We start from the raw sequence: 21,898 nt of genomic DNA, 5'->3' as shown, positions 1-21,898 counted from the left end.
GAAGGGAGGAACTGTGGAGCACATGGGATGACAATTCCCGCCCTAGGGGCCTGATCATGGGTGCCCCCAGAGCCCTGGAGTCCCAAGGCAGCTTTAACCTCATGCTAGTTTTCTCCATCCCTGGGGACGCTGCTCAGCTCCAGGAGACCCCACTGCCATTCCCGAGCCCTGAGGCTGCACCTGAGCCACGGCTCCTGCCAGGGGCTGAGAGAACAGCCCGAGCCGGCCGGTGCCAAGGCAGTCCTGCCCTGTCCAAGGGCAGCACTTGCAGGCCACCATTCCCCTCAGCACACACGTGTCCCCCCCCAGCATGCTAAAGGAGAAATTATTGTCATTAAAAAGCAATCCTCCTCCCTGTCGATTGACTGCACTTATTGGCCATTGCTGCCATCTAGCCAGATGCATCTCCAGCATTCTCAGAAGCCTTCAGCCTGTTTATTTTCTCACTGCTGCTCGGCCTGAAGGAGGAATAAATGCACCCCTTGTTACTCACTGCCTCTGCAGAGACATTTGTAAACTTTCACAGGGTTTTCCTTTTTTTCCAACAGGTGACAAAATACTCTATAACTGCAGGTGCTCTGGGACACAAACAGGAAAATGGAGATCAGATGCAGCTGTAGTCAGAGTAAGGGAAAAATCAAGATAAAGGCAGCAGATGAGACAGGGCTAAAACAAGCAAAGAAATGATTGAGAAATGGTAGTTAGCTATTTTTGTTGCCAACTTACTCTTGCAAGGTAGCTCTAACACAATAATTCTGTCTATTTTGTTATTGTGCCAAATTTTTGCAGGTGCTACCAGGGGAAGTTTGTTGAAAAAAAGGTTTCTGAACATTACTGGAAAAGGATGAAGAAGTTGTCAACTCAGACTAGCACTGCAGGATGTGCTGGAGGTCACAGCTAAGGAGCACTGGCTGGTGTTACTGGAGTTGCAAAGTAGGAAAGATAAGGAAGCAGTTTCAGAGATCTTCTGATTCAGAAATATTTGTCTAAGAATTTGGTCCCAAAATTCTGTTGGGAAAATGTTCATAAGGCGGGGGCTTACTTTGCCTCCATCTCTTAATCTTCTTTTAGTATACATGGCATCAAATAGGTTGAAAAAAAATGTATTCTGAGGAGACCTAGAAATGGAAAGATTCAGACAGAGTTTCATGACCTGATTTCTGTCCACAAGTAAGCTCTAAAAAGCCAATGCAAACTTCCAGACACCGTGGCCTTTCACTTCTCTAGACAACCTGGTTTCAGAGCCATATCCAGCAACATAATAAGCAAGAGGTAAAGCACAATGGGTAAAGAGAAAATAAACATGGCTGTGTCATAAAATACAGTGATTGGTCTCTAGCCATAATGCTCCAAGCAAACAAAAGGGGGAAGGAGGATATCAATAAACATCTGTGAATTCAAATTTATTTTACTGTACTTCCTATTCCACCAGAGAAATGAGTAAAATGTTGCATTTTGCTTCCCTGGGTTTCTTAACTCTGAAAAGGGAGGTTTCATGGATAATCCAGAGTAATATTCAGTTGTGAATCCAATTTATGCAGTGGGATAGGATTAAAAAAGGAACAGAAGGTCTGGATTCTGAACCTGCTGTAACAGTTTTGATTTGAATAGAACCCAAGTCTTGAAATGGCTTGTTTTCCACTTCTGGTTTGGAGCTGGTTGAAATACTGCCACAGTAGCACTTCCTGTAATATTTTAGTCCAAGATCCTCATTATTTGGAACTGAACTCTAAAGATTTTGGCACCATGAAATCCAAACAAAACTCTGTTCCTGACTCAACTGGCCCAGAAGTCAACCCAAGCTTAATCTGGTTCTGGGTCCAAATCCAGCTTCAGCCCATTTCCATTGTTATATAGATAATGCCATAATACCACCTCTAGCCTCAGGATTTATGATGCCCCCTCACAGGATGCATATTTGTGTGTAAATACATAAATCACATCAGATAAACAAAGCAGACATGCCAGAAAACAGGAGGGGAGGGAAGAGGAGAGATACCTACCAAGCAGTTTGTCTCTAAAGTGCTGCCAGTTGTGGAAGGACTCGTCGTGCTAATATCCCCTCATTCAGACTCTTACGGGCGCGCTAAGAGCGTGACGGCAGGCAGGCAGTGCATTTAAGTGCTGCTACTGAGGCCCCCAAATATTGACAGAGTGCCAGACTCTGAGAAACTATTGATGTATGCAGCCGGCCGCTGCTCCAGACACCTCTCAGACAGAGTCTTTAAATGTCACAGATTAATGAATTTTCATGAAAGGGAGAATGAGAGAAAGAATTAAAAGAAAAAAAAAATATATCCCATAGCACCAACATGAAAGCATCTTTTATCCCTACACAACATTCTGCCCTCAAGCCTCAAGATTCCTAATAGATTATAACAGATTGTAAGTCGGCATGAGATACGGGATGGAGGAGGTTAGACCCTCTGGATCACGCAGAGCATCCTCAAACAAAGCCAATATGCTTTGTTTGCAAGTGAGACGTTCACTTACAAAAAAATAGCGAGAGTCAAGGACCACTCAGACCTCTGCTTCATTTTAACCCAAACCACAAGGTACAAAGCTTAAGGGGGAGAGTTGGTTAAATATTTTTTGATCTGAGGTACACATGGTGCCAAACTGCAAAATTGAGCTGTTGACTTTGAACAACCCTAACTTTAGAGACATTGAGATAGACAGATGTACTTGGATCTTCTCGTAGTATTTGATCTTGTGCTTGATCTTACTCAAGAAATTGCCAAAGCTATGATAGAACATTTTTATGCCATCAGATAAACCAAGTATGCTTATTATTTCTCTTTTTTCATTTATATCAGGAACTCAAATATGTATGCAAGAACTTCAAATACCATTAAAATGTAATAATGCAAAATGCAGTCGGAGTGTAAATGACAAATCTATGCATAACACATCACTTAAAGAGGAAGGAAGTGAAGGGATGATGCAGATGATGTATGCAGAGGTAAAAATGGGTCATTTATATCCAACCGCGTTAAAAATACAGCTTCAGTGAGTCCTTCTGCACAGAGCCACTTGTAGGTTGGGCTCCTTGAGCCATTTTCTCCCTCTTTCCCACAGTTAAGGATTCCTGCAAGGCTCTACTGCCCCCAGGCCCGCAGCTGTCCCATGGGACTTGTCACTGATGCAATGACAGCAAGTGGGGTGAGCACCCCCAGCTCCTCGCTGGCTGCCTCCTCCCACCTCAGAGGCACACTCGTCTGACACCAGCGACTGGGAAATGGAAGATGGTGCCACCACAACAGCCAGGCCTGCTGCAGGAAAACCTGGGGAAGCTGACAGCACCCTGACGAGCAAAGGGAGTGCTCTGAGAAAAGCCAAGCAGCAAGACTATGTGGTTTTCCACTCCATTGGAACAAGTCAAGAGGAGAGCCATGAAGATGCTCAGAGGGCTGGAGCACTTCTTTGATAGCAGACTGGAAGGGCTGGGGTCGTTCAGCCCAGAGAAGAGGAAGCTCTGTGGAGACCCTGGTACCTTAGGAACCAGAGCAGCCTTCTGGTACCTAAATGGGGCTGACAAAAAAGATGGCGAGGGACTTTTTACAAGGGCATAAAGTAATAGGTCAAAGGGTAATGTCTTTAAACTGAGAGAGTGTAGATGGAAACTGGATGTGAGGAAGAATTCTCCATGATGAGGCTAGTCAGGCAGTGGCCCTGGTTGCCCAGAGATGTTGTGGACAGTCCATCCCTGAAAGCGCTCAAAACAAGGCTCGATGGGGCTTTGAGCAATCTGGTCCAGTAGAAGGTGTCCCTGCCCATGGCAGAAGTGTTGCAATTAGGTGATCTAAAGATCCCTTCAAACCCAAACCATTCTATGATTCTATGATTATTGCTGCAGAAGAGTCAATGTTCTTCTGACCGAAAACTGTTCTCCTAAGTTCTCTCTTTCTCTGGCCACACGAGGCATTGCTTACCACAGCATCTATAACATCTTACCATAAGAACATGGACTAACATGTGCAGTGTTCAAGAGGTGCTTGTTTTCACATCATCTCACCAGTCAGATTATTTGTGTCAACCTTTGCCAAAGGGAAAAAAAAAATCAAAAAACAAAGTTGCCTTTCTGTGTGTGAAGCCAAGTGGAAACAACTGCAAGGACTCTGATAGCAACCTCCAGCACATCTGGCAATTAACTGTGTCAGCCATTTGTGTTAACCACTCTTGTCACCACCCAAAGCATGTCCTCCCTCCCATCAGAGATCTCATGACTACCAGAGTTTTAGCAGGGTCTCCAACACCATTATCCATTCATCCAGATTAAACTGCAAGTAGCCATCCTTTTCCAATAGCCAGGGAGAAGACAGAGAACATGTGTGTGTGGGAGGGGATGACACAAATGACTTATTAAGCACAGGAGAAGGCAAAATGTCAAAGCCTGAGAACAATTTCTATACAAACAAAGCAAAAGAAAAGCAATATGGATTTTCACACAGAGAAATATTTTATACATCATTGCAAACTTACTTTAAAACAGTTGGTACTCTTTCTTCAGGACTTTTAAAGAGCCTGTCCAATATTACTGCCTATTCTGGCCTGTTAGTTCTCCTCACATAGCCCTTTTCCTTTCTCCTTTCTTTCATTCTCTTTTTAGGAAATAGTAACTGAGGAGCTATCACAAAACACTAACCCAGCATTTCACCCTGTCCAGTATCACATCTTCAGCAAAGGCCAGCACTGATTAAACTGAAGGAAGATGTAAAAAACCTTAGCATTTCCCTTTTACAGAAGCCTTCATGTACCTCAGCAGAGATGAGCTTCAGTCTGAAGACTGAAGTTGAGTGTTGGTTGGGAGGATATCCGGAGCACACAGAGAAGCCCAAGTGCCCAAGCTATGAAGTTGCTATGTACCTATGCAAAGCCCTGCCTTCGTTTGCAAACAATAGAATAAATAATAAGCCTTGTGTCTGTTCCCTTTGCATGCCAACGTATGAACAGATGTTCCAGTTCCATAAACTCTGCACCGTCTTGAAGACTGGGATAGCAGAGGTGGGAAAAAATCTAGAAAAACTGGAAGTATTAATGATTGCACAAAAGATATCACAGAACAGAAAAAAGCAGAATACAATATGCACAGAAAACAGCAGGTGCAAAGTAGTGAACAGAAACAAATGTGTTACAAAATAAATTTATTAGGTCTTAAGGGGCCCTTGGAAGTTCCTAAGTTGAACCTCCCTCACCAGTTTTAGGATAGTACCAAAGGCCGTTTTCCTTTGTCTCACCTGTCCCTTTGATTGTCACCATAAACTTTACATCAATTATCTAATTTCTGGTAGTAATTTCTGATTGTCTGTCTTCTTTTTCTTTCCTTTCCTCCATGTGCATGCCTGTGCATACATCACAGATCACAACCAGCTTACACCCCAGCCTTCTTGTTAAAAGTCCCACCTCTTCTGCTGACTTACTGCACTCTTAATCAAAAGGGCAGGAGGAAGCCGCCAGGATTCATTCTTCCCCCTCTCTCCTCCTCTCTCCCTCCCGTTTTTCAAATGGCACAAATGTCAAACTTTCTAAAAGGATGTTTGGCGTAGCTGAGTTCAGTCATGTAACGTACAAAGTCGGTATGATCAAAAGGTTGCAGGGCTGCCCACTGCTAAAGAAGAGAGGGAAAAAAGGAAACGGGGATCTTTTCTGAAGTGTGAAAGAATGCATCAGACAACTGTTGCCACTGGAAACACCATGTCTATTAGCAGCAGCGGTGGGTCTGAAACACCAAAACCTATGTCCAGAGTCCAGATTCCCTGAAAAACAGGGCTGTTCTGATCCGATTTGCTGCCCATGAAGAAACAGAGACAGACACAGCTATGGAATTGAAGAGGTTTTTTTTTTTTTTTCCCTATGTGCTTTTCATCATTCTATGGAAAATAACTGAATCTATGTGGAAATAACAGCAGTTAGTTTTGTAGTCAAAGTTGCTGAAACTAATCAGATGGAACACAGATTCACCTATCAAAAATACATTGTCTCTCTGGTATTTTTATACTGCTACCTTTCACCACAGTCTTTTCATTCTTATTCTATCCACTGCTGAAAAGGAGAGCAAATTATTCCTCCCTTCTACATATCTAAGATTGTTATGATTTCGTAAGGTTTGCAATTGTAGAGCACTTCACAATTGCACACTCGCATCTTCCTCTACATTTCTGAAGCAACTCTTCTGGTTTTATTCATCTGTTTATTTGTTCCACTTTGCTGAGCCTTTGTGAAAATGTTTGCATCTCCTTACCCAACATCAACATTAGAGAACAGCCCAGTTATGCCACCGGCTCCTGCAAAGTGTCTGCACCCCCAGTGGCATGAAAATTGGTGGTCAGAATACTCAGCATGAAGAATTCCTCCATGAACTCAGACAGAGTTTCCTTGCCAGAAGACAACCCCAAAAATGTAGACGAAAAAGCTCATTGTCAATATCCATTTAATAGAAAAATCTTAATTATAGATAGCTTTCAGTCCCAGAACAGTAGACGGGAACTTGAGATTAATTCCCCCTATGACAAAGTATGTGAACAATAACCAGAATTTGTAATCAATACCCAGAGGAGAGAGCATCCAAATTGTAATGGGGATTTGGGATTCATTCCCAGAGGGTGTAATATATGATTTGGAACAGGTAGACTGGGATTAATTTTTGATTATGAAATATTTGAACAGCAATTTTAAACTTTTAATGAAGGGAGGATGTGGACACCACAATTAGTATAATTTCTAAGTCTCTCCATCATATTTCAGGAGACAGATGATAGTTCACAAACAGCTGTTCGGGTCATACACAAGTTAATGTGGGAGTGCCACCTAAAGGGAAGTGCACTAGGATGAGACTCAGGAGAAAGACAGGCAAAGACCAGAGTTGCACTTTCCCCATTTCTAATAAAAGTCACTTATTGCAAAGTCTGCATTAGAAGTAATTATTCCGTGTTTGCTGACTTTACATGGACAATTGTAAGTCAGAAAACATCAGTATGGGAACATGGCTTTTCTCTTACACAGGGAAAAATATAAAGGTGCTCAGAGGAGGAATAATTTTCACTCTGAAGGAAAATTTCAAGATAAGAGCGTAGAAGGTAAAATATATAGAACCTCACCATGTCCTGGCGGGAGAATACAACCCAAGTTTCTGAAGTCCCTTAGAATATAATAAAACAGATAATTGTTTGCCTAGAATGAAGATAATGAGTAAGCTGTGAATCTTACCCTTTTCTCTTAGTTTTCCATAAAATAATTTTCTTTATGTTTTCCTCACAGGCCAATGAGTAATTTTAATGATTATGAGCTTCATCTGTAGCCACGTAAGACAAGACAAATTTTGTCTATCTGCACGTCTTGCCATTTATGAATGACTGTAACAAAGTGATTTTTCAGGACACAGGTTTATTGTCACAGGGGTAAGCAAACCTATCCTCCTAGTCCAGCATTCAACACTGCTCAGTTTTGGAAGGAAAGTATCCAGAAGGAAAATGTCTTGCCCTGAAACAACTGATGGCAGTTGCTTCAGAAGAGGAATAAAGATGAGATGAACCAAAATCCTGTTTCAGCTTGTCACGTAATTCATTCCTAATTTATCTTTTCAACCTTGTAAAGTATTTTAAAAGATGGTCTGAATTTCTGAAATGGAAGATTTACCTCTTCCATTTTGTGCCTGCTATGGTAAACTTTTGGGTCTTTCACTGAAAGGAGATGAAACAATTCTGCTTCCCTGTGGGCCCTCTCTTCCCCTTTCCTCTTAAGCCCCCAGACCCACATCTACCCAAGGATCATTTCCTAAGTCTCCAAAATTATATATAAGTATGCTGTCTCTGCCAGACCCTATTAATCATAAACTTCTTCTCATTTCATTTCAGTATTAAACTCATCTTGTTCAAATCTCTAATTTTCCACACTGACAGAGAAGTTCTCTATACATCATTCAGTTCTATTTCCTAGATACGTTCAGAATTACAAAACTCATTCAAGCCCATCTGATCTCTTCTCACTAAACCTTCTGCCTTGCATTGACTGACAGAGAAGAATTAGCCTTCCTCCTGTCACATATCCATCTTTTCCCCACAAAAGTATGTGAAAACATCCAAATACAGCCAATGACTCAGCTTGCCCTTGTACTTGTGTCTTTGCTCTACAGAGCAGTCATTTTATGGAGCAGCAAGTCCCTTTGACATAATATCAGACAGACTACTAATATTTTTAAAGCAAAACCAGCTGTAGCTGCATGGCAGGGTACCACACACTGAAAGCAGCAATAGGGATGAAGTGGTACCATCAGCACCCCTCATTCTAGTGGAAGCAGGAAATCTCACAATGAAGTCAGCTACAGAATGACACTGCTCAGCCTAAAACATCACAGGTCATTTTAAGTCATTAAAAGGTAGAATTTGTGAACTACAATTTTCCTCAGTGATCCCATCTAATATTAAACCCAGATGCAGATCTTATGCTTGGGAAGAAAAAGCATGTCAGATATGTTCTGCTCTTTCTCTGCTGCGGCAATGTCATCTATCTCATTTCTAACCCAGTGCCACAGCTTCTCTCCCATTTTGCAAAGACACTGCAGCAGTACGCCAGCAAAACAAATTATGGTCTTGCTCTATAGCAAACAGGAGATGGGACTAGAAGAGCACTCAAGCCTCTCTCTGTGGTTTTTTTTTTTTTGTTTGTTTTTTTGGTGGTTTTTTTTGGTTGTTTTTTTTTTGTTTTGTCGTTGAGCCAGACATTGAGCAGAAAGAATTACGTCTTCTCCAGAAGATACATGTAAGAGTAAGTTTGGTGCTTCAGAGCTGAGACCAGTCCCTGCTCTGCCCTAGGGCCAGGTGTTGTTGCTCTGAAGGCTCTGGGTCCCAACAGCGAGCTGCAACCCACAACATTACTGGGGACCTGCAGGGCCCTCCACTCACACATCACACACAGGCTACAGCAGCCCTTCTGGAGAGTTAATCACAGCAGCTATGGCAGGCAACTCAGAGCCAGATGGGCTCCATGAGGACACAGTGTTAGATTAGTCACCTCACCAATTTCTGCCTCAGTATCCCCAAGTGTGAATTAGTTTTTGGCACCTACAAGTTAAGAGGGTGGCAGCTTTAGAAGAACTGTATGTTAGAGAGACAGATCGATATTTCATTTTAAAGAACAGTTTCTCTTCTACTATACTTTTGTTGATTTGAAGGAAAACAGACTGTTGCAGTATTTTTTGTCTAAAAACCTGTAGAAGAAATTGTTACAGTCTTTTACAACCAGAATCTGGAAGGGTGTCCCATTGTAATATTTTCAAAGAGAAGTTGTGCATGCAGTATGTATGTGCATATGGTGTTTATGAATTGTTTTTTAACTTTAGATATTTTATTCATTTTTCCACATGGTACAAGTAGAACACACATCTTTGTTGGACAGACACCAACACAGTAACATAGCTTTAGATTTCAGGCACTGAAGACTCAGTGGGACAATAGGCTACTCTATCTTCATGCCAGGACATCACATCCTGAAATTAGGATGCATGCCATCAGGCAGTTAATATCTCACTGAAGATACGCAGCCCTCAATACGTTCAGTTATACTAAATGAAGGAAACTGTAACCACTTCCAGTTATTTCATACAGAGATAAGGACCATGAGAACTTTGTGTCTTGGCATACAACCTCCTATTTTGATTTCACTGTACTGTGGGATCTGCTGTTATCCACAGTTTGTGGACTTCATTTTTTTTTCTTTCTTGGAGCATGCACACAGCCAGCATAGTAACTTCAGTCATAACAAGTTTCAGAAGTCCCAAAAGCAAAGAGAAGGGGGTGAGGAATGGCGCAAAAAGACTTGGCTCGAGCTTCTCAGGACAGCAGCAGAAAGAGCACAGATGCTACCGATACCTGCAACCCTACCCCCAGAGCCAGCAACATGGAGCTCAAAATTCACTTTTGTTTGCAATGTGTGCATATGTGTAAGCTGCTTTTGCAGACTCATGGAGAACACTAAAAGCATATTCTCCAGGATAACTGCCTATCCAGACTCACTAGTGCTCAAAATCAGATGAAATGCAAGTGTGAACAGCTTACCTCCAGAGCTCCTGCAGACTGCCATGTCTGATAACTATATAAACCTTGTTTATTTAATTTCAAAGCTCCTGTTTCCCTTAAGCTGTACAATGGTCTCAGGAATCAGAAGATGGTGACATTTAAGAAGTGGAGGTAATGATATAATTGCTTTTCCAGGGAAAAAAGCTAGGTTCAAAATGAAGATTCCTTTATAAAGAATGGAGATATTAATATTATAACTGAACACTTTTTAAAATTTCACATTGTAAACCATCATTCTGTTAAATGAAACGTAAGAAGGGACAAACCAGTTCAGAGAAAATACATAAATAGAAATTCTGTTCCCACTGGTCATTTAACACCTATCTAGTACCCCAAGGTCTTGAAAATATTGGGTACAAAAATAGCTCTTTCCTACTATCTGGGAAAAAAAGATGAGGATAAGGGAAATTAAACATTTACATGAACTTGAGATGCATTGGTTTTCAGACAGACAAACTAAAATGCCTATGCTGCGTATCTATGGCGCACAAAACTTATCTATTGTCCTACTGAATGTTTTTTCCAGTGCCTGGCTTAAATGTGAGGTTTCTTGACAAGCTCTAATGAATGCTTAACCTTTCTTTCCTGATAAAAAGCAAATGCTCCCCGACTTCACTCTTTACTTGAAATAAGTCTATATGGATGAAATACAAGAACTTCTAACAACGCGACTGCTGTCTGCGCGTTATTTAAATGCTAAAATAAAAAAGGTGGATTTTCTTTTTCCCCACTCAGGTGCAGCAGGTCCCACCACGGGGAAGGTCAGCCCTGCTCTGCGGGGCACAGACGCGGGGCAGTGCCGAGCCCTCTCCTCTCACCCATCCCCTCTCCTGCCCCGCTCCCCCAGCAGCGGCGCTGCCCCGGGGCCGCAGGCGGCGATTCCAGCGAGGCGGGCAGCCAACAGGAGGTGTGCTGTAGCCTTGTGGATCGCAGGTGGCACAGAGCATTTATCTTCACACGCGCCAGGGTGCATATCTACAGCTCAGGAGCGGGAAAGGTCAGCTATGTCAGCTATGATGGCAACAAACAGCCCGGGCAGGGGCACGGCTGCGCTCCGCGCTCGCTGCTGGCGGCCGGCGGGCGCCTCCGGAGCGGAGCGGAGCGGAGCGGAGCAGCGGCCATCCCCGGGCATCTCCCTCCCACCTTGCCTGGGGCTCCCTCTCCTTCCCCGGCCTGCCGGGAACGCGCCGCTGACAGGGAGGGTGGCAGATAACGCCAGTATTTTGGAAATGCTCTCTTGTGGAGCCACTGAAGAGATTTATTATTTATAGGCAGAGGGATGAAAACATGAAGTGCGTTCATGGGGGCCCGTGTAGGGAGGGCCAGTTGCTGCCAGGCAGTAATTTCCCTCTGAAGTTCCTATGACTTAAATAGCCACTTGAGCTCTGCTCTTGCAGTTTATGATGTCAATAGAACCCCTAAATGAAATTACAGCCTTCTGATACGCAGCGGGGTAGCTTTTCTTCACTGTGTAATATACACGGCCAGAAGAAATTGCACTGTACACAGAGTTTCACTAAAGCTGAGTTTATCATAAGAATGTTCCCACTAAAATATGATTAGGCTTCTTGTTTGCCGGATAACACTTCTAATGAATCAGGGTATGCGTGATAGCCGTGTTTTGTGAACGCAGACACATACCCTGAGGTGAACTGGGCACTCCACCGCCTCCAAGCACCAGCTATTTCATTTCCACCGTAATTTGCACCTGCTTTGTTTTGCCAGCAGCACAGACCCATGCTAGCTCTGGAACTTGCCTTGGTTCCAGGAACTTGAAGCTTGCAAAGATGAAAAAACAAGCATTGCAGCAATGGGGGGGATCTACATGCTGTATTTACAGGCACATTTTTTAAGCATGCCTGAGCCTGGCTAAACCTGATCAGTAGTCCTGTGAGGGCGGGGAAAAAAATTCCACTTTTCAGATGGGTAAGTGAGAAATAGACAGAGGTAAAGATCATAATGATGCAGCTGGAATACAGATTCAAGTCTCCTAAAGCCTTTTCCATTTCTCTCCATTCTCATTATGTTACCCCTACATTCCCCTTCTCAGCCCAGGAGAGGAAGAACACCCCTTCATCTTACCATTCATAAACCTTGCTACTTCTTTATCCTTGAGGTGAGGACTGATTGCAGCTGATAATTAGATATCTGTGGTTAGTGGCTGCTTTACCTCAGTCACTTGTAATCTCTTTTAGTTTCCTAACTTTCCTCATCATACACCTTAATTCAAAATCAAGTTTCACTTTCTTTTCTGAATTACAGGAAGGCAAATGAGTGCTGTTTCAATGCTGTTACCCAGGAAAACAAGCTGTTGCTCAACTTTTGGAAAAGAGAGGCTTACATTGAGAATACCTTAAAACAGGAAATGTACTCAAAACAAGGCAGTTGCTTTTATGTACTTTTATTGCAAAAATTGTCTCTGGATACTGCTTAAATTCTTGTACTTCTGAAGCATCCCAGTACCTATGAATCTGCCTGCCTTCATCATTACATCTTTTTCTGTGCTTTGTTCTTGTCTGATGCAGTTAACACTCACAGAACAACAAGCAGATCACGTCAAACCATTGTTGTGCAGAGAACAGTAGTTTTCTTCTACTACATAAATATATATTCTCTTCCCCAAAAGCATAAACTGGTGGTTTGAACATGAGGGAAAGAATACCATTTTCTCCTTGCTTGCATCAGGCCAAGGAAGATAACTTTCCCACTTTATCTATGGGTAAAAGAGAGAGGTTTAACTTGGCAGTGCATGCAGAGCACTTTGAGATTACTAGTTGGAAGGGATGCTGTAACTAAAATGGCTACTGCTAGAAGCAAACAGTGAATGTATAAAAGAATGACCTTAAGTATTAATTTTTGCTTTTTAAAAAGCAACTATGATAAAATATTACGCAGTAGATAAAGGAGCTACTACTAATGAGACAATTTATCATCTTGCCATGCTAAAGTGTTTAAACAGACGGTTAGAATATGATTTGAAATTGCAGATTTTCACCCTAATGATTTTAGACCATAGACAAACCATTATAACCTTGGCCTACCGTCAATAAGCAGCTTATACCATAATAAGAAAGACTGATGAATTTTTCCACATCGCTATAAATAAATACCAGCAAAAACAAGTTCCTTTTCTACCAGAGAGATTTGGAGAATAAATAAATTAATGAAATAATTTAAACATGGAGACATTTGGAGCAACACAGAGACTCTTAAAAAAAGAGATTAAACATTGTTTTTTCCTTCTTGGTGAAAGATGCCAGAGTGACAGCCCTTGACTTCAGTATATCCAGAGAACAAGTGTTATACAGGCAGAAGTTTGAAGTTTCAGACATTTAGCACTGTGCTTTGAGAACTTTCCATTTCAGAAGTACTTATGTCTTTCAGACTTACACTGCCTGGAGGGAGAAAGTAAATCAGAGATAAGCTTCAAAGATCAGACCCAAAAGTGTGTGTGGGCGTTCAGTATAGCCCATTCAGAGAAGAGAAAAAAAATCCATTATGTTTCTATCTGTGATGTGAACTGCCTGAAAGTTTGGGATGTTCTGATCTGTCAGCTGCTTTGAGTACACTGCAGAAAGGTGATGCAACAGCCAAGTTTGGATCTTAACATCAATTTAGTCAAAAGCTGGGACCATTTGGATTGAGGCTTTGATGTATGTAAAGGTTATTTCTATGTGTATGTAATACTCTTTACTGAAGGGATCAGCCAACTTAATTGCGGGTTTTGTTGAGAGCTGGTGATTTAGTTTAAGTTCAGAGAGAGGTCTGCAGCACCAGGGAATGAACAGAAACAGCTAACCCTTGCTGCTCAGCACTGAAAATCGTCTGCAGTCAACCTGGGGGTTTGTACATGAAGAAAGAGGAGTTCTCAGTTCTTTACGGTTCTAATGCAAAACCACATGGAACTCCGAGGTTCTGTCTGTCTTCCACTTGAAGTTTTCAGTAAAACTCAAGTTTTAGTAAAACTTGAGGCTGAAACTGAAGCAAGGGAAGGGACTGACAACCCCACATGGATCGAAACCAATAAAAACATTTGCAAAAAATTGCCAGGGAGTAAAGCCACCAAATCCTACATTACTTACTGGTTATAAGAATTAGCAAGTACCTTAATATGGGCTGGACGTGACTTGACACTGAGCTCAGTTCTGAAGTCAGTGTCAAAGCTTCTGACAACCCCAGCGGAGGACTGCTCACCACCAGCCTCTGTGTAGAGTTCTTAGGACTTAGAATGGGCATGAAACCAGGGAAAAGGTCACTGGAGTTCTCTGTATGTCACAGGGGACCAGCAGCAGTCAAAGAGGGCTGGCTCCCTGGGTATCACGGAGACAAGCTTGTTGAAACACCTGCTGAAGAAATGCTACCCAAAAGCAAGACAAGGGTGAGAAGAATGCTGCCTAGTTTATACCCTGCGTGAGATATGTTGATTCCATTGAAGATCTTGGTCTTTTGCCAGGGACATGTTTCAAAGAACAGGATAATAACTCAAAATACAAATATTTTGACTGCTACCCTCTGTTTCTTATATGCCTACTTTGTTAGAAGTAGAAAATGTTAGTCAAGAAATGATTCATTTCTTCAAGTCAGATAATATGGAAGATGATGAGGGATGAATGGAACAGCCCACGCATTGCCCGGGCCTTCTTAAGCATTACAGCAGAAAAATATTAGCAGAAGTGATATGTTCAGCAGGGCAGGAGAGGACAAAAGGAGACAATCTGGGCCTGGAGCTAGAGGTGCTCATCCTATTTTTTTTTTTTTTTTTTTGCTGCCTTTCCCATGCAGCCGTGAGCAAATCACTGCAGCTTTCTAAGCCTTATCTTCCCTATCCAACAGCTGAAAATAATTCCAAGTACCTTGATGTTGGCTGAGAGACTCAGTTCTTTGGCATTGAAGATTTCGTATATGAAGTTCTACAAAAGTACATTTGCTTTCCTGATTCCCAGTTCCCCGTACCGACACAAAGAGAACAGAAGGGAAGCGAGAGAGTTAAAAAAGAGGGGAAAAAAAAAAAAAATCCAACCTTTCCCGCTCCCGCAAATGGACCAGCAGCCTATAAACCAACTAGTTCTTCCTATTCCCAGAGGTGGCTTCCACGGAAGCATTTTCTTTTACTATGCATCCACTGTAGAGTTTCTTTTCTGCTTGGCCGGGCAATCAGGTATTCAGAGCATAATGTAAATGCTCAGAACACAGAGGCATGAAAACTTGCCAGACAGAAACTCCAAGCGAAGGATTAACATTCCCCCCCGCCCCCGCTCCCCCGCCCCGCGGCCCCGGCCGGACCGCCCCCCGCTCAGCCCGGCCGCGCTGCCCGCCCCGACCCCCGCTGGTGGCCGGGGGACACCGGGGCGGCGCAGCCCCTGCTCCGCCAGCTCCCCGCGCCCGGCTCGGCGTCCGCTGCGCTCCGAGCTCCGCATTCCTTCTGCGCCTGTCGCTGGTTCTGTTTTCGTATCAAAAAAAAAAAAAAAAAAAAAAAAAAAAGGGAAAACACAAAAAAAAAAAAAAAAGAAAACCAACAAAAAACCAACAAAAAAAAAAAAAACAACCTTTATTTCCTGCTTCGCCGCAGCGGCCCCGAGAATAGAAGGCTTGACACATCAAATTCTGGGAGCTCACCACTCACCAGGGCTGTGGTTCCTGGTCCAAGCAGTGACGAAGGAGAATCACCTCACAGTCTCTGGAGAGTGGCAGGGCTTGGCTGCGAAGCGAGCCCTGCGCCGATGGGCTTTTTGAGTTCGCTCTGTTCCAGAGCGAGTGCCGAGGCAGAGAAATTAGGGAGGGGAGAGGTGGGAAGGAAAATCACTGGAGCCTCTTACGATCAAACTTCCACTAAGCAAGAGGAAATGTCTTATAAATAAACAACAGCAAGAGAAACAAAAAAATCCATCCCGTCCTGCCAGAGGAATGTACATTATTGTCTCTCGACGGAAAACTTTACACCACACCAGAAAGCAAGAAAGCAGCCATTTCTCCTGAAGCTACCCTCCCTTGGGTGGGGAGGAGGAGGGCAATGAAAAAAAAAATTGGGAAGTTCATGCGATTTCCCAGTTGACAAACAAAACTGTCCACATTCAACAGACGTCACTATTCCAAGGTTTCACACAGCACTAAATTTCTTTAGATCTGATGATCGTCACTCCAGCATTAGGACACATTCAAGGAGGAAGTTCAAGGCAAGGGGAAGGAGGAGAAGGTCACAACATATGTATGTGTGAGTGTAGATCTGTATGCATATGTTTCTATATTTATCTATGCATAACACTGACATTTTATTCATTTTATGATTCATATTTATAAGAATAATTTTATATATGTATTAAAAAACTTGAGGAACATTGAAATTCTCTTCTCTCGTACCTCCCCATAATCTTTGAGCTTTACAGGTCAGAGTTCCAAGGTCTTCATTCTCATCTCACAAGACTGCAACTGTAAGCTACTTAAAGATAACTTGCTGTTGTACTGCAGCTCACAAGTGACACGAGTTTGGAGATTTCAGTACAGTCCCTGGCTTTGCAAAAAACTATTGCGTGATTTGGCACAACGCACGGCAAATAGCAGTCTCTTTATGAGGAACTACAGATGGCAATTGAAAGAGTAATTCAAATAATTTATCAAGCACATTTGGAGACCTAGAATGGGGGATGGCCCGAGTCTACGAGAAACCGGTATGCTACAAGTCATTATTAGCAAGCTTATTAAACCTGCCTCAGAAAAAGATCAGAGATTGCTGATGGGAACTGAGGTGCTTGGTAGTGCTGGGATTTGGGTCATGACTGGAAAAACAGAGTACAGCAGGTGAGAACCTACTTGAGAGGAGAAGTGAGACAAAAGAGATAACTGAAAATGGCTTGGCAATCTCAAGCTGCGCTTCTGTTCTAGGGTACTTCACCATTTGAGACAGAGATGCAGTGCTGGAAGAACGTAGCGCCACGCCAAAATTCAAGCCTCAAAAAATTCCTAATCTGTTGAATTCTTGAGGACTACTGTATTCACAAGACACAAATGAAAACATGTTTTTTGAACTAATTAGTTTTACATCTGTGCATTCTTGCTGGCAACAGTCAGTCTACAATGCAGGTGGGAAAGGCAAAGAAAGCTTAAGGTTGAAGTATGGCTGAAAATAAAACCCAAGAGCTTTAATGCAAAATTTATAGTAAATCACAGCTTCTTCAGGCTCAGATCTTTAGGAAAAGAGACTGTTAAAGCATTTATAGCTCTACAATACCACGGTGATCTCAATAAAATAAAAGAAGGAGGAATTTCCAAGAGATTTCTTGAGACAGAGCAGTAGAAGTGACACCAGTGACACAGCACCAGGAGAGCTGTGGGAAGAACGGGAGTCTCGTTGATCTCGCCACATTAATTGGCAAATTGTCAATCTGACCATCCAGCTCGTATGAGCTGGTACCAAAGAGGTCCTTACCCTGGAAGGGTGCTGGGTGACAGAGAGAAGCTGTCAGCTAATCTGACCTCACTAAGAAATTTACAAATCAGCTCAGCATTCACTTCCCTCACTACCTTTATGTTTACCAGCATTGCCAGAAATTCTGAAGAAAACTGAGACAAATGTGAACTCTTGCAAGTAAAACCTTATTAGTGAGAGGTGTCCAGAGAGCTGAGTGCTCAGTGAGCAGAGAGGCACACAAAGAATAATGGAACAGAATTTGAAATAATAATTCCTGTCTGTGATGAGGAAAACCTTTAACATTTTTAAGCAGGAAACACAATTAGGAGGCTGATCAACTGACCTTAGGTTCCCAGTACTTTAGGAGATTTGCATAGATGGAAGTGGGGGCACTACATGGCCCTCTGTGTTTAGTAAGGCATTTGCTAAACAGCCTAGAGATCAATAGCAGACATTAAATTAAGCACTCTGGCATTCTTAATATTTAGTATCATTAAGCATTAAGGATGGCTGTACTGTAAACACAGGGAACAGAGAACCAAATGAAATCTTCTATTAAAAAAAAAAATCCCATGAAGTTTCTGAAAATTAGACTAAACAAAAAAACACATGCAGTGAACAGATCACGCAATTGTAATCAAAATCTCAGCAAATTCCAACTGTCTGCCTGTCAGTGTAGACTGTTTCCATTACAGACTTCAGGAGACTGAATTGTGCCATTCTTGCTTCACTAGCATTAACAGTGGCCACAGCCTCAGAACTGCAAAATAATAAGAGCCAGGAGGACAATCATTTTCCTCAGATTTTTTATTTTGACATTTCCCATTTGTGCCCTTTTTCAAAGTTTTAATTTGGTAAAGGCACTTTTCAGCCTGTCTTTTAACAGGTCACTAATAACTTGGGATGCAAGATCTCATATTTCATTTTTTGCTGCTGCCACCACTAAATATTTCATTTACCTTGAGTACAGCAGACCACTCTGGAAGGTTAATTTTAATTTTTTTTTCTTTTCTTTTTACTATACTGTTTACAGACTAGTTTTTGTGACTCATTATTTGCATTAGGCTGGTTTGATTCTACCTGTTAAAGTAAATTAATAGACTGCCTATCAGAACACTTTAATCTTTAAGTAGCTCAGTGAGCTAACTGTACTGACTTTCTTTTTTCTTGGGAATTTCCATATTTCCTATATGGAAAAAACTGGGAATCTTGGAGGTGGCACCTAGTTATAACACAAGCTTCTATATAATTTTTTTTTAATATTTGCAACCACGTTATGCACACAAATGTAAATGCATACATTTGTGGATGTCCATCTGTACATGCACACATACATATAAATAAAATGACCAGAGTTTTTATTCCTTGCCCCTGTCTTGGCTGTTAGTCCTTGAACTAGAAGACCAAATGTGTTTTGCAGCAATTGTACATATGCACACACAGAGAATACAGGGATAAACTCAATAACCCCTAAAGGTTTCTCTGCCTGCCTTGTGTCAGTATAGAGAGGACAAGCCTCAAAAAGGGTGATGCTTTTCCCATCTCAGCAATAAAGAGAGAAGCATCCCAGCAGAGGAAGAAGAGTGCTTGGAGACCCTGACTTTTCTTTCCTCCCCTCCATGCATCCCTCCACGAGCTAAAGCTCTCCTAGAGAAAGTCCATGCTACAACCAAACCTTGGGAGCAGCTGCAGATAAGCACATGAAGGTTAATTCTTCTTTTTGCTCCATTAACCTCTGCTCCACCTCTGTGACACCCTCAAGGAAGACAGACAGGAAGACAGCGTGTCCAGGATAGCCAGGCCCGTGCCAGTGGCCAGGCAGTGCTGCAGGGGGATGGTACCAGGACAGGGCTGCCTCTGGATCCTGGGCTTCATGGGCTTTGGAGACCCGTCTGCTTTGCTCCTGCCGCTTCTGCCTCAGCACTGAACACTTGCAGGATGCAAGTGTTGCTCTTCTCTGCAAGGCAAGCTTCATGGCAGCGCCCTGCAGCTTTTCCCTCTGCTCTCTGTTCCTCTATATAGCAGGAGACACACAGCCTTTGGCAGTGGGTGCTAACAGATGAGATAAACAGAGATGAAATAAACCTAGTGGAAAAGTCTTTTCCAGCTGTAGTGTCTCTACCTATAAATAGATATTCTCCTGCTGTCCTCCTCATGCAAACACAGAGTTGAGAAATTTTTTTGTTGTTGTTTTCTTGTTTAGTACAAAGCAATTAAAATGTAACAACCTCTCAAAGTCTTCCTTTATTTAAAAAAAAATAGGTCATGGACACAGAAGCAGTCAGTCACGGTTTGGAGTGGGCAAGCAAACAATTTTCATTTGATTGTGCCCTTGTTTTTGTAACTAGCTTTTCTGCTGTGACCTGCTATACTTACCCTGTCTGCTGTGCTAACCAGCAACATGCCTTTTTAATCTGCCTTCCTGGGGTCTGCATTTGATTACAGCATTCATGTTCTATTTAGATTCTTTTGAATCATGCCCTGTGGTGCTAGCACGAAAGGTGTTATTTATAAAATGAAATTCTGTTGTATTGCAACTTGGATTCAAAGAGGACAAGCAATATTAAATACTTACTTTATTTAATAATATCTTGGATTTATTAACTCAATTTCATTACAAGATTAGAGACGGTAACCTGGAGGGGGTTATTAACTAATAAACAGGCTTCAGGCTACTTTGCCCTATATAAAATAAAATAAAAGTACCTATATATGCATTTAAATTACTTCTGAGGGGCCCAGATACACACCTGTGGCTGAAAAGTATGGCTTTCATGACAAATAGTATTGCAGAGAGCTCTTGGCTGGAATCCACTAAGCTCATAGTCCCTTTAGGACAGGGGGCATCCACACTCAACAGCTACCCCAAGTGACCAACCCCATTTAGTTGGTTGCATCCCACATGGGATGAAGTCTACCACTCAGCTGTGACAGAACTGATCCAGGCTACAATTACTTCAAACCACTTTGAGAAGCCCACCAGAAACCAGGAAACTGTGCCAGCCCCTCTGCCCCTCCCTGACCTCCCCAGCACCTCAGGGCTCACGTTTGTGAGCTGTCGCACGGCCCTTTCTCTCCCAGCATCAGTCCTGCAAATTGCAGGACACACCAAAGGAGAAGCTTCCCCAACGCATCTGGGGAGACCCGCAGGCAGCAGGCTGTGTCTCCCAAAAAAAGCTCCTGAGCTATTGAAAGCTTCTCTTTCCAGAAGACAAGGTGATGGAAAGTTCCTGACTGTGCGCACAATATGATAAGAATCTATATCCTGATACTTAGCTTTTTTTGTGGTAACTTTAACAAGATTTCAAACATATTCTGTTCTTCCAGATATGGCAGTTGAACTGAACATCAATCTCTTCCCCTGGTAAGCTGCAGCACGTTTGTCAGCACCTCAGCCTATGGACGAGGGCAAGGTTAGGAAATTCTCTGAGGGCTGAAAGCTCCCCAGGAGTACACGAATACTGAGATGCAATTTTTTCTTCATTTCCTAAATAAAACTAACAAATGGTAATACACTATTAAATGCCTTCTCTCTGAAACACTCTATGACAAGAAGAAGCTTCTGTGACTTTGAACCTGTCAGGTCCACAACAAAGCCTGAGTCTGACACGGGAAAATAGCACAGTATCAATGTCACAAATACTACAGGCAGGGAATTCCCACTTGGAAGTGCATGGCTGCTAAAAGCTTTCACCCCACATCTGTTGCACAGTTAGCTGTGAGTCACCTGCAGTCAGCTTCATTAGACCTGAAGTGTCACTCAAATAAGACAAGCTTATTGCTAGAACAAGAGAATTCAGATTTTTAAGCATTTGATAGATTAAAAGGAAAGTGTCACGATATGTTAAATGGATATTCAAATACTTTAGGTCTCGGTTTTCATCTGCTTACAGATCATATGCCTTTGCTTAAAGCTGCATGGTAGGCAGAGACCAAAAATAAAGGGCAAATTATTTTTTCACTCATGTGGTGTTGTTCATTGCAATGACTCAGTGAGGGATAAAATCCAGTGCATGAAGATCATGAAAAGACAGAAAGACTAACAGATTAAACCTGATCAGAAACAGATTTGAATTCAGAGCAATCTCTAAAATCCAGGGGAGAACACCTGGAGCATGGGTGGTGCATGGATATTCCCAAGTGGAACTGCGGTTAAGTAACAGAACTGTATAGAGAAGAGGTTAATTTGGGTCACAAATGAATGGAGATTGAGAAACAGATTTATGGTAAAACTTTCAAAGGCAAAAGCAATAATTGCACCCGCAAAAGGCATGTGCATCATTGCTACAAACAAAAACACATGCTTGGACTCTCTACAGGCAATCTGGCATGTGTCTCTCATTCCCTCCCTCCTCCTGACCCTGAGACCTCTCTCTCTGGAATTTTGTTCCATGAATATTCCATAATGCTACACTCAGCT

General features: G+C 42.4%; 1 protein-coding gene across 4 annotated transcripts in view; it reads right to left on the bottom strand.

The window, feature by feature from the left end:
* Window positions 1-21,898, bottom strand: part of ZBTB20 (zinc finger and BTB domain containing 20) — a 473,573-nt gene that overhangs the window by 166,267 nt on the left and 285,408 nt on the right. The window contains exon 1 of one of the 4 annotated variants that reach the window (XM_084225374.1): window positions 19,320-19,448. The exons of the other annotated variants lie outside the window; for them this stretch is intronic. The gene's annotated coding sequence lies outside the window, so the exon portion shown is untranslated. Of the gene's footprint in view, window positions 1-19,319; window positions 19,449-21,898 lie in introns of those variants that run through there. 4 annotated transcript variants of the gene reach the window in all.

This window comes from Fringilla coelebs (assembly GCF_963513975.1).
Source record: "Fringilla coelebs genome assembly, chromosome: 2".
Lineage (NCBI taxonomy): Eukaryota > Metazoa > Chordata > Aves > Passeriformes > Fringillidae > Fringilla > Fringilla coelebs.
Note: the sequence above shows the minus strand (reverse complement) of the source record. Positions and strands in the feature narration are given on the sequence as shown.